At 33.8% G+C, this 12,984-nt stretch overlaps 1 long non-coding RNA gene across 2 annotated transcripts; it reads left to right on the top strand.

Moving 5' to 3' along the window:
- The first annotated feature begins 2,524 nt into the window (after window positions 1-2,524).
- On the top strand, window positions 2,525-6,940 carry LOC104222364 (uncharacterized). 2 transcript variants are annotated; one of them, XR_709920.2, is made up of 3 exons: window positions 2,525-2,989; window positions 4,098-4,526; window positions 6,683-6,940. It is a non-coding gene; the product is annotated as an uncharacterized lncRNA (long non-coding RNA). The 2 variants fall into 2 exon arrangements; XR_011407505.1 differs by having other exon boundaries at window positions 2,548-2,989; window positions 4,098-4,232.
- The last annotated feature ends 6,044 nt before the right edge of the window (window positions 6,941-12,984 follow it).

Genomic DNA, 12,984 nt, shown 5'->3' with positions numbered 1-12,984 from the left:
AAAATGAAACTGAAAAAGTAAAATTCAAGATGCACTACTAATTTTCAAATAACATCCTTTTAGAGTGGCTACCTGGTGTCATAGATACACTGATCTCTCATCACATAATGTAATTACTAGAGAAAAAGAGATAGAACCAGCAGTGAGGCAACCGGGCAAGGGCACTAATAATCGTATTTCAGACCCCTATTTAAAGAGTAGTGGGAGTTTTTTAAAATTTAGCCACCTCAAAATCAACATAATTGAGAATCGCTGGTTCTCCCTCCGTTTCAATTTATGTGAACTTATTTTCTTTTTGGTCTATTCCAAAAAGAATGATCCCTTTCTAAATTTAAAAATAATTTAGCTTAAACTTCCAACTCTACCCTTAATGAAAAACATTTATAACCACACAAATACTTTGGGCTCCTTTTGTGACATGTTTAGAACCACAAATTTTAAAAAATTTAATTTTTTCTTAAACAGATTTACATCAATTGAAACGGATAAGTATGAAATTTGAAACGTCAGACTCACGAGTCAGAAAGTTGGGACTGTAAAGACTAACTTCAGACCTAAATATCTGAAATTAGCAGATTGTGTGTAGTTTAAACTTTAGACATTTGGTCTAAAGTTGGCATATTGGAGCTTAGAAACAAAATAACAACAACAATAAATTAGTGATATCTCACAAGTGCAATTTGGGAAGAGTAGTGTATACGCTGACATTATCCTTACCTTAAAGATAAAGGCACTATTTGCAATACGCCATCGGCTCAGGTAAAACTTAGCAATAGAATCCTCTTTATAACAGCTAATTTTAGGTTAGTAGATGTTTTTTTCCATTGACGTGCTAATAAGCAAAAGATTTGCTTTTTGCTTGTTTGTAGTTGTATCTTGAGATTGTTCGAATTTTAAACTGGCTATTCCTGAAACATCAATCTGACACGTTAAAAAGTTGTTTGGTTTAGGGCCTTATCATGCTCTGCAGAGGCAAAAAGCTGGCAGACAACTGGAAAAAATAGTAAATTGGGATTTTAATTTATATAAGTAATTCCCTGATCCCAGGAAAAAAAAATTTCCTTGATTTGTCAGCCATCAAAGAATAGAAAAAGAGAAGAAGAAATAGAGCCTGTTTCATGTGCTGAAAAATACTTTTAAGTGTTGAAATTGATTTAAAAAATAAGCAGTTATGTGTTTGGATAAAAGTGCTGAAATTAATAATATGCAGCTGAAGAACTGGGTATACGAAGAGTTTTGTTTTAAAAAGAAGTATTTTAGGGATAAAATAGTAAATATTTTGGTCAAACTTAAAGTGCTTATAAGCTAAAATTTGATAAGTAGGAGGAGACCAACTTATGACTTTTGGTTTATTTTTGGCTTATAAGCACTTAACTTATAAGCACTTTTAATTTTACCAAACGCGTAGATAAGCCAAAAAGTGTTTATAAACCAGTTTGACCAGCTTATAAGCTTAGCCAAAACACCCTCATAGTTACTAACCTAACTTTAAGATAATAGATTCTGCCTCATTTATAAGTTCATGTCATGAATCCTGTTACATCTAGAATGTGAAACCTATAGTCTATTTGGCTAAGCCTCTAAAATCAGCTTATTTTGAGAAATATTTTTTTTCAAATGCGCTTTCCTCAAATGTACTTTCGGTGAGACGGTGACAATCAGTTTGTGTTTGACTAATTAATTTGTAAAACATTTTTTAGCAGTAACTAGTATTTGATCCATCTTTTAAAAAGTGTCTCTAAGTATATTTTTCTCAAAAATGCTTTTTCAAAAAAGTGCTTTTACGGAGAAACTACTTTTTTCTGCTTCTCTAAAACTACTTATACTTCTACTCAAAAATACTTTTTTTTTTCTTCTAAAAGCTTGGTCATACACTTCAACTTTAAAAGAAAAATATTATTTTTTAAAAAACAAAATGATTTTAACCTTAAAGAAGTTTGGCCAAATAGGCTACTAGACTATTTAAAAGAAAATGAGATTCCATATAAGCACACACAAAAAAAAAAGAAAGGAAAAATCAACCGACAACTAAGTTTCGTTTTGCCACGATTTTCAAGTTAGCACACGTTTCAGCTTATCAGTTTGTTCGATTCAGAGAGCGGAAGAGCGCGTGGACGAATCTGAACCCTTGAAATACTAAGCCTTTAACACTTGATGCAAATAGTAAGCCATGACAAAATGGTAAAAGTATAAAAGAGAGGATTTGGAAACCAAACTTCCCGTTCTCAAACTTTTAAGTAAGAATTCACTTGCAATGCCAATAAAATAGTGACGAAAAGGAAGTTAAAATATTTAGATTTTACCTTTAGTTTTATCATTGAAGATCTATTCTTCTCCACTTTGCAAAAGTAAAATTGTTGAAGCTCATAAATCATAATCAAAATCCTTGAGGTCTATTTTATTCCCAAATATTTCATGAGAGTGATTATCTTCTTGGATTTGCTTAATTAGTTAAATTTATTTGTTATTTATGAATGTGTTTTTCTAGAATTTTGATGATGTACGAAGTTTGAGTGCTAACACTATAAGAAATCAGATTTAGCGGCGACTTAATTTATTGCAACAAAAGCTAGACTTTTTGCGGCGATTATAATTATCGCTACAGAAGGTAAGCTTTTAATGGCGACTTTTCAAAGGTCGCTCCTAATACGTTTAGCTAAACACTGAATTTTTCTTTCCCGCTAAGACCGAAAATTTTGCTTAAGAGTTTTGTAGCGACTTTTATAAAGTTGCCGTTGAAGGTCTTTTGTGGCGACTCAGTCGCCTCTAACACTACTAAAGGTTTTTATAAGAAAAATCACTCTTATTAAATGAAAAAAGAAGCACAGACTGATGTAGGTCTTCTTCTCCTTACTCGTCTCTCTATAGAAAATTTTCCCATTCAATTTCCTCTCTGCTCAAATCTCTCGATTTTAACTGCTCAAATCACAAATTGTGATCCATTTGATAGCAAAACAAAATCCCTAATCAAAAATCTTGACTCCATCAGGTACGTGCTCCAATCTCAAGCTCAAATCCCTTTTCAGTGGTATATACAGTTAGCGAGAATGATAATATCAATGATTTTGCATATTTCATCTATAATTTCTCTGACCCAGTTGAAAATCTATAGGAATAAAAGGAAATTCATACAGTAATAGTCCGTGGTGAGGAGTCGGATGTTCCGGCTTTTCAGTCCGACGCTAAACTTCTCTCGGCCTCCGAAAAAATTGAGTAGTAAACTATTTTTTAATTCGCGGTCTTGACAGCTTCGAGTCTCTCGCTATCTCTTTCTCTAGCAAAATCGAGTAGTAATTTTGTGTTAATTATAAGAGTTTGGTTCTTTTCTTGGTAGCAGAAGTACGAACTTTCATAGTTTTTGGGTATTTATTTGTTTTTTATTTGTGGGTTATTCCTGGAAACAGCCTCTACCTCCATTGGGTAGAGGTAAGGTCTGCGTACATATTACCCTCCCCAGACCCCACTTGCGGGATTACACTGGGTTGTTGTTGTTGTTTATTTGTGGATTATTGTTGTTTTGTTGTTGTAGTTTATTTTGTTAGTAGAGAAAGGCATTGGGGGTACTTGTATTAGCGGAAAAAGGAGGATTGATTGAGAGAATATATCAATTTGGTAATTTTGTTCTTGCCATGAAGGATAAATGTGGTGTTGGAGGTGTCGAGGTTATGTTTTTAGAAGATAGAATTACTGAAGATTAGCCTATCTCCCCATGGACCTTTACTGTTGCTAGGTAATCCAAACTATTTGTTGGCTAATTCTTCAATTTTGTAGCTTTTGCTTAACATTGCTATAGATTGTGTTAACTTTTCCTGCTATACCCCAAAAGAATATTATAGTGCTCCATGTTTAATCGTGCAATTCTTAGTTATTTGTAAACTGAAATAATGGGATCTAATGTGTAGTTGGAAATAGTGTTATTATCTTCTTTTTCTTTAGATTAAGTTCTATTCAGTTAGTTTCCTGCTCCGGAAGAAACTATTTAGTTATTACCGATTTCTGCACCTAGATTTATTAATTAATGTGTGTTTGGTTTTGAAAATAATTAATATAGTTTATGTAAAGTTGTCAACTATACGATGATTAGTCCTTCTTGGCAGTCATCTTTATAGAGTTATGTGGATATAGCTTGTTCTGGGATTCACACTACAACAAAGGACTTGCCTTCACTGTGGTGGAGAGAGATGCTATCACACGGCCTTCTACCTTATGTTGTTTCAAGCCAAGAACTTCAGGTCATTTGATAATTTGTTGACTTATAACCGCGAGTTCGTTTTTCCATCTCCACTCATAATTAGATTGGTAATATTTTTTCATCAAATATCAGGAGAAGACATTAATGCACAATCTTGTCCAATATTGAGTTTTCCCGCAAAGATACATGGCTATGATGATTCTTTAGTAGTCTTACCTCTCACAATGGCAGTAGAAATTTCACATCAGGTTCATTATATGAACTTAAATGGAGGTGGTAGGAGGTTAGATGGCATCCTCATGTAAAGAGAGGATCATGTCTAAATTCTGGACAGGTTCACCACTTAACTTGTCTTCACTAATCGTGTCTTCATGTTGTTCTCTTGCGCGGTCAATGGGATGACCCAAAAGGTCATTACTTATTTTTAAAATAAATTCTGCATTCCGAGGCCTTAAAGACCTCTTTTAGCATCACCTCGATTTGCGTGCACAGTCCGGGCGCATCGCGGAAAAGCCTATATGTGAAAATCTATCAAAAATGATAAATTTTGATTATAAAATGAATTAATTTGACTTCGGTCAACGTTTTGGGTAAACGGACACGGACCTGTGATTTGACGGTCCCGGAGGGTCCGTAGGAAAATATGGGACTTGGGCGTATGCCCGAAATCGAATTCCGAGGTCCCAAACCCGAGAAATGAATTTTTGAAAGAAATTGTTTTCTGTAAAATATAAAGGTTTTTGAAAGTGAAATGTTATGTGAAACTTGCGGTATCGGGCCCGTATTATGGTTCCGGAGCCGGGTACAAGTTCAATATGATTTATATATGTTGACGGTAAAGTTTGGTAAGAAACGAAATCCATTCGACGTGATTCAGATCGTAAATGCAAAATTTGATGTTTAAAGAAGTTTTGAGAAATTTCATTGATCTTGAGGTTTAATTCAATGTTCATGATGTTATTGTGGTGATTTGATTACGCGAATAAGTTCGTAGTATGTTTTTGAGGTTGTGCGTATGTTTGGTTTGGAGCCCCGATGGCTCGGGTGAGTTTTGGATAGGCCACGGGGTGCATATTGGACTTAGAAAATTGCAGATTTCTCAGCTGGTGTATTAGGTCTGCAGGCTTCGCAAATGCGAGCTCGCAAATGCAAAACCTCCATCGCAAATGCGAAACAAGGACCTGGGCAGGCCTGATCGCAAATGCGACCATTTGGCTCGCAAATGCGGAAGTCCCAGTCGCAAATGCGACGCCTGCTTCGCAAATGCAAAGTTCTCCTTTGGTGCCTGAGGTCGCAAATGCGAGCCTCCCTACGCAATTCCCAAGCTAACAGAGGTCGGTGTTCGCAATTGCGAACCCATGTTCGCATTTCCCACATCTGCAACCTGCAACTTTTATACTTAGACGAATTTTAATCTATTTTCACATCTTTTAAAAAACATCGCAAATGTGACTTTTCAAGAGCAACTCTTCTTCCAAATCGATTGTAAGTTAATTTTAACACATGTCCTTCAATCATTAACCTCTTTTAACATGATTTCAACTCAAAATCAATGATTTTCATGGGGAAATTGGGTGTTTTGGGTAGAACCTAGTTTTTTCAAAAATTGGGGATTTGGACCTCGATTTGAGGTCCGATTTCAAAACAAATTATATATTTGGATTCGTAGGGTAAAGGGTAATCGAGTTTTGGTTCGAACCTCAGGTTTTGATCATGTGGGCCCGGGGGCGACTTTTAACTTTTTGGGTGAAACTTTGGGAAATTCATTTTCATGTATTCAAATTAATTCATTTAGCATTTATTGATGTAATTAAGTAACTTGTGACTAGATACGAGCGAATTGGTGGTTGAATCAAGGGGTAAAACTATAATTGAATTGTGAAAGCTATAATTGAATTGTGAATTGTGTTCGTGGCATCGAGGTAAGTGTTTGGTCTAACCTTAGCTTGAGGGATTAGGAGTCGAGTCCTATTTGCTATGTGTAAGGGTGATGCCGTGCATTATTTTTGTGAGGAAAGAGTGTAAAGCACGAAGGGTGATACCGTGTATGATTGTGAGAAAAGAGTGTAAAGCACGAAGGGTGATGCTGTGCACATTTTTATTATATGATTGCTTTGGTGAGGACGAGAGTAAAAGCACGAAAGGTGATGCTGTGCACATTTTTATTATATGATTGCTTTGGTGAGGACGGGAGTAAAAGCACGAAGGGTGATGCCGTGCATTTATTAATTTCTAATTCTTTGTTGATACCCGAGTTATATTGTTTATTTCGTTTACTTGATGTTTTTCTATTTGGAATTGATATCTCCCCTGCAGCATGCTCCCCCTCCCATACTTGACTGTTTATTTCTGTAGTTCTTTTCCGCCATATATATTGAATTGCACAGGTAGTCTGGTCCTAGCCTCGTCACTACTTCGCCGATGTTAGGCTAGGCATTTACCAGCACATGGGGTCGGTTGTGCTGATACTACACTCTGCACTATGTGCAGATCCCGGAGTAGCTCTTGGACCGTAGTTTGGAGGCTACCTTCAGTCCACGCGGAGATCCAAGGTAGACCTACAGGCGTCCGCAGGCCCTGACGTCTCCTTCTATCCCTTATTCCCTGTTTATTTCCTTACTTCAGAAACAATGTACTGTTATTTCTTCAGACTTTGTATGTAGCAGTCTTAGACCGTCTGTGACACTGTGACACCAGGTTTTGGGTGATTAAGACTTAAGTAGTTGTAATAAATGCAGATTTCAGATATTTCATTATTTTCTTCCGCTTAAATTTAAACTTCCGTTATTTATGCGTTATCGCTTTATGTTTGTTAAAGAGAAATACAATTGGTAAAAAGGTAATTGTTTGATAATTGGCTTGCCTAGCTCCCATTAGTAGGCGACATCACGACTCTCGAGAGTGGGGAATCCGGATCGTGACACCCCTTCTTTTGGTTGTTTTGTTGCCGACGACATCGTGGATAAAGTTTGTTGGTCGTTTGAGACTTGTAACATGTTGCCAGATCGATCAAAAACAAATCATTGGAAGGGATATCATGTTGGGATGTATTCAGACCAACACCTGCCATGTCATTATTTTCCTTCACCTCTTGAAGAGACAGCCCTTCCATTGGATCAGGCAAAAACCCAGGAAGAACTTGCAAAGGATTCATGCTTTTCAGAATTTTAGCTCCAATTGCAGTAAGATTAACAGTAGCAGGTGCAATAGAGTTCCTGGATACTTTGCACTCATCCTCAATTACCACAAGCTGCCCTTTCTTATTTTTTGAATCCTTCTCAATGTTGGCACTTATTAATTGATCCTCAACCATCAAAACATCATTAGCATTCGTATTACAATGGGCAGCAGATTGTGCACCTACTTCTGATGGAATTCACCAGTTCTGCCTACATTGGCAAACACCTGCCCAGTCTTTTCCTCCTTCCCTTCATTCAGATTTTATGTTAGTATTACTAGCACTACCACTTATGTGTTTTCTTTTTCATTTTCATTCTTTTTATCTTGATGGAGTTGGGATCGGTTGTGTTTATTTACTTTGACATAAGCTAAAAAGAGGTGCGTGTTATACCAACTGATAATTGTAGTACCAGCTGATTTATTTGTGTAGTACCAGAGTTGAGATCAGTTGTGCTTATTTACTTTTCATACATTGTTTGAGTTTTTGCTGAATTGAGCTAAGATTTTCCAGAATAAAGTTTATTGTTCAATCTTAAAATCAACTTCCAGATAGTATAGGCCCCGTCATTTATTTGTTTATTTCTCTTTCTTTTCTCAATTTTGGTGGAAAGTCTTGGCTATATTTTGAATCAGTTATAAAGTTCATTCTTTCTATTTGTGTTGTAAATTCCGATTAGCACTTTTTTTTATGATCATATTTAGTAGTTTACAAACTTTGTGTATAATTAAATAAGTTGATTAACTCTTGAAGCTTTTATACAAGAAACTGGATTGAGTTTTCTTTAAACTCTCATTGCTTGTGGTATTTGAGTTTGGTTATCTAGATGCTCCACTTTGAAGCACTTGGGCAGTTTGATAGTTTCAAATTTCTGAGCTTAGTTCGCTTGGAAAACTTATTTGTACAATTTTGCTTTTTACTCCAATCTATTGTGGCTACCATTTTTTTTTGTTAGAATCAAATTATGAGAATTGTCAAAGTGATCTCTTATTTTTTCCCCTTAATAACAGGGATGAGATTCTTAATCAATCACAAATGTTGCCGACAATGGAGGAGTTTGAAGACCTTAAATCTTACTACAGTTTTTATTTTTCTTATCATATGTATAAGGATACATTGACAATGAATGATGAATTATTGCGTAGTACAAATTAATTGACATTTTGGTAATGGAAGTATCTATAGAATTAAGTTTGAGAATTTTTTTTTGGTATCTGTTGAATAATATCGGATGCTTTTAATATTGATTGTCAAATGGTAGAAAAATATATGTATATTAATTTTATAAATTAGGGCGCTACTGAAACGATAAGATTTTGGAAAGTATTGTTGAAAAAACATGTATTAGTGGCGACCAAACGTAGTCAAAAAAACGATTAGTAATTGTGGCAACCAGAGTTGCCACTAAACATTAGGATATTGTGGCGATAAAAGTTGCCACTGAAGATATATGGGTTTTAGTGGCGACTACAATCGCTGCTGCAAGGCATTCTTCAGCGGCGACTCACTTTAAATTTTATATTGTGGAACCTTTTTTGTGACGTACATGCCTGCCTTTGGTGGCGAGTATGGTCGGCTCAAATGGGTTGTTTTTGTGGCGACCCCAAGAAGTCGTCACAATAAACATTCAGTAACGTAGTTACTTGCAGCACCCTTTTTAAGGTCACTACTAAAAAAATTTAGTGGCGATATTTTGTGCTTTTGTAGCGACAAAGGTCGCCACAAAGGTTTGATTTCTTGTAGTGTGAATTTACACCCATGCAATGTGAATTTGAGAATGACACAGTTCAACGAGCTTTCATTCACTCCTACGAACCTGTATACTCAAGATGATATTTACGATTAGAAGACAGAACAAATTCATATCTGCATGTGGTGAATACGTTATTTGCGCAACGCTTTGAGCAAATATTTGGTTAATTATGTGTTAATTATAGATAGTTATAACTAATTTTATTTTTCTTTTGAATTTGGTAATTTCGATTATATGGTTAGAACTTACCCATTCCTTTTTCTCTTGCTTCAAATGAAGATTTTGATATATGTCTAACTTTAGCAACTCCAAAAGCTCATGAGCTAATTGCTTTTTCCTATTATTTGATGGTTTAGCCTTTTTTGAACTTACTAATTTTCTTGTTCCCAAAACTTTTGAAATTTCTATATATGTATCACAACCTTTTGAGGTAAACTTTTTAGAATCGTTTCTTTATAATCTCTTTATATTAATGTACGAGTAAGTGATGCAACCAAAACATACAAGTTACTTTAAAAATTTAATAAACATTTTAAATAGAATTTTATTGCTTTTTATTTTTATTTTTTGAGAATTGTGTCTCTCAATTATCATAGTTTTATATTTCAATTATATAATATTTACTATGATTCAATTAGGCTCCTATAACTTCCCCTAAAATACATCTTGTACTAAAAATTTCAATATTCCACTTGAACACAACAATTTTTCAATTGAAACACAAAAGGGCATGGTCAAAAGATCATTTACAAATAAATGTTTTTCACTAGTATTCCCTTCGGTCCAAAATAAGTGATTTTTTGGTCTTTTTTTTTGTGGTCCAAAATAAGTGATTTTTTCAGATTTCAAGAATAAATTAATTATTTTTTTCCTACATTACTCTTGGAGTAAATAGTGTTGGAGTATGTGTTAATAGTATTTATGTGAAGAGATAGTAAAAGTTAATATGGTCAATTTCATTACTAGTTAATGTTAAAAGGTGGATTTCTTAATTTGTGTGAAAAAGCTAAAAAAATCACTTATTTTGGACCGGAGGGAGTAGTAAATATTGAAACAATTCTTCATGACAAAATAGGCCTAGAAGATTTTTGTGTTAGAATTCAAGTTTTAGTTATCTTTTTCTTCTCTGTTGGTTTTAGGCATTTGGTATATGAAAATCATTGGTCCGATTAGTCCGGATTCATACCGGGTAGGCCAACTAAGGGGAGTGAAAGTCTATTACGTTTTCATCCTCATTGCTCGATTTCGAGATCTCTGGTTAATAGGGGAGAGGTTTCAACAACCCAACCACACAACGGTAAGTTTTAACTTCTCAGTTCTATTATATTTCATCCCGTTGTTACCATTGTCCCATTTTTTCTTTTAATATTTGTTTTATTTATTTTTCTGCGACCTTCCTTTTTTCATTTGCCAGTTATCTTAGAATAAATGAATTTTATACATTTCTTTACAAATTATGTAAAAATACTTTTCTTTTGCTTGAAATGAATTGACATATGATTGAACCCACTTAAAGAAGTCCAGTGTTCAGACTTAGGATCTTAGGAGGAATTGGACCCACCAACCTATTCCCTAGGCCCTTTTATCTTGGCCCGTTTGTCAAGTTATTCCGGCCCAACCCAGTTGTCAAATTTACTCTTTTGAAGCAAAAAACTTTGAAGAGAAATTGGGCCCGTTTAAAAAAGGGAAATTTTCGTTCCTATACCATATAGGAAATTATATTACCAGATATGTTCATAGTTTACATATTATCCGTCATGCTAATAGTATTTCTACAAAATATAGATAATTTATTAAATAAGGAATCATTGTAGCTGTAGCCTGTAGGCTTCCTTATTTAGGCGCGCTAATATTAGAGAATTAAATATTCTTCCAAATATTTTACAACGCAAATCTCGTGACAAGTGAACGTCAATTTCAAACATCTCATCTTATGCAGTTTTCTGCCTTTTGGCTTTGATTTCTTCACTACTACTACTTGGTGAAGATACATTCTCTTCCTCCCTTATCCTCTTCTTAATTTTCAGAACTGACGCAAACTCATCCATCAAATCTTGGTTTTCATCACCAAATATTTTCGCAATTGTATCATAAGCCTCGTTATTCGAAAATTCACCCTTTGATTATCAGCGAATCGTTTCTCCAATTTGTTCTAAAAATTAATGCAAGATTTTGAAGCTTTGAATTCGAATTTGGGTTTTCAAAAAACATTATTTATTTGGATTGGGTGTTGTTGCAAACAATTGAGAATATGGTTTGGAGTTTATATCTCAATTTTGAGGGGTTTTGGTGAAGATTAGACTTGGTTTTGGCTGAATTTCAGATTGAAACTCGAAGAAGAAGAAGAAGAAGACGACATGACATATTCCCTCCGTTTCAATTTATGTTAACCTATTTCCTTTTTAGTTCGTGCCAAAAAGAATGAAATCTTTGCTATTTGGAAACAATTTACCTTTATGCGATGATTTATAGACACACAAAATATATGTGCTTCATTTTACACCACAATTTCAAAAGTCTTCTTTCTTTTCTTAAATTCCGTGCCCAGTCAAATGTGTTCACATAAATTGAAACGGAGGGAGTACATTATATTGTAAAAATTATAGAAAAATTGTATTCTGTTGTTTATTTATTTTTCTTTTATTCATTTAATTATTGTATAAAAGTTGAACAACATTGTATAAAAATTGTATTCTGCTGTTACAATTTATATCAAATTCTTTTGTATATAAATGTCCTACACTTTATCTACAAATAAACTACATGTCAGAGTAAATATATATATCAGTATGAATTTTCACAATATCTACAAAATTTCTACATTTATTCTACAGTAAAACTACATATCATTCGAAAAATTAATATGAAAATACAAAATTTTAATGTTTCTACAAATTATCTACAAAATTTCTACAAACTGTTTATAACGGAATTTATCTTTATTTTCATGCGTGTTCGTCTAGAACACTAAAGTTACTTGATATATCAACATCTCCCGTTATAGAGGAATACAACTTATCTACAATTTTCTACAACTTTCACACATTATTTCCACCCAGTTAAATACAATTACAATAACATAAAACTTACATACAAATTTTATACAATATGTCTTTTATATATTTTGTATCTGATTTATACATAGTAAAATAAATTTCATACAACTAATTATATATTATACAACTTATCTACAATTTTCGTACATTATTTCTACTAACTTATATACAACTACAATATAATACCACTTAAATACAATTTTTATACAATGTTGTTCAACTTTCATACAATAGTTAAATGAATAAAAGAAAAATAAATAAACAACAGAATACAATTTTTCTACAATTTATGTAATATAATGTATGTCATGTCTTCTTCTTCTTCTTCTTCTTCTTCTTCTTCTTCTTCTTCTTCTTCTTCTTCTTCTTCTTCTTCTTCTTCGAGTTCCAATATGAAATTCAGCCAAAACCAAGTCTAATCTTCACCAAAACCCCTCAAAATTGAGATATAAACTCCAAACCATATTCTCAATTATTTGCAACAACACTCAATCCAAACAAATAATGATTTTGAAAACCCAAATTCGAATTCAAAGCTTCAAAGCTTTTTAATGGTTGTCAATGGTGGTATTGCTGCTCTCTTTTCCTTTCCTCTTATATTACTGAAATTTGGGATTGAGAGATAGAGAGAGAGACGTAGAGAGAATTTTCAATTCTTTGCAACAACATCCAATCCGAACAAACAATGTTTTTTGAAAACCCAAATTCGAATTCAAAGCTTTTTAATGGTTGTCAATGGTGGAGTGATTACAGATTTTCGCTGGTTTTAGAAGAGGAAATCGTGGGTGATTGAAGAGGAAATCCT

The sequence above is a fragment of the Nicotiana sylvestris genome, chromosome 5 (assembly GCF_000393655.2).
Source record: "Nicotiana sylvestris chromosome 5, ASM39365v2, whole genome shotgun sequence".
NCBI classification, from domain to species: Eukaryota; Viridiplantae; Streptophyta; class Magnoliopsida; order Solanales; family Solanaceae; genus Nicotiana; species Nicotiana sylvestris.
The sequence above is the reverse complement of the archived record's forward strand: the minus strand, read 5'-3'. Positions and strand labels throughout refer to the sequence as shown.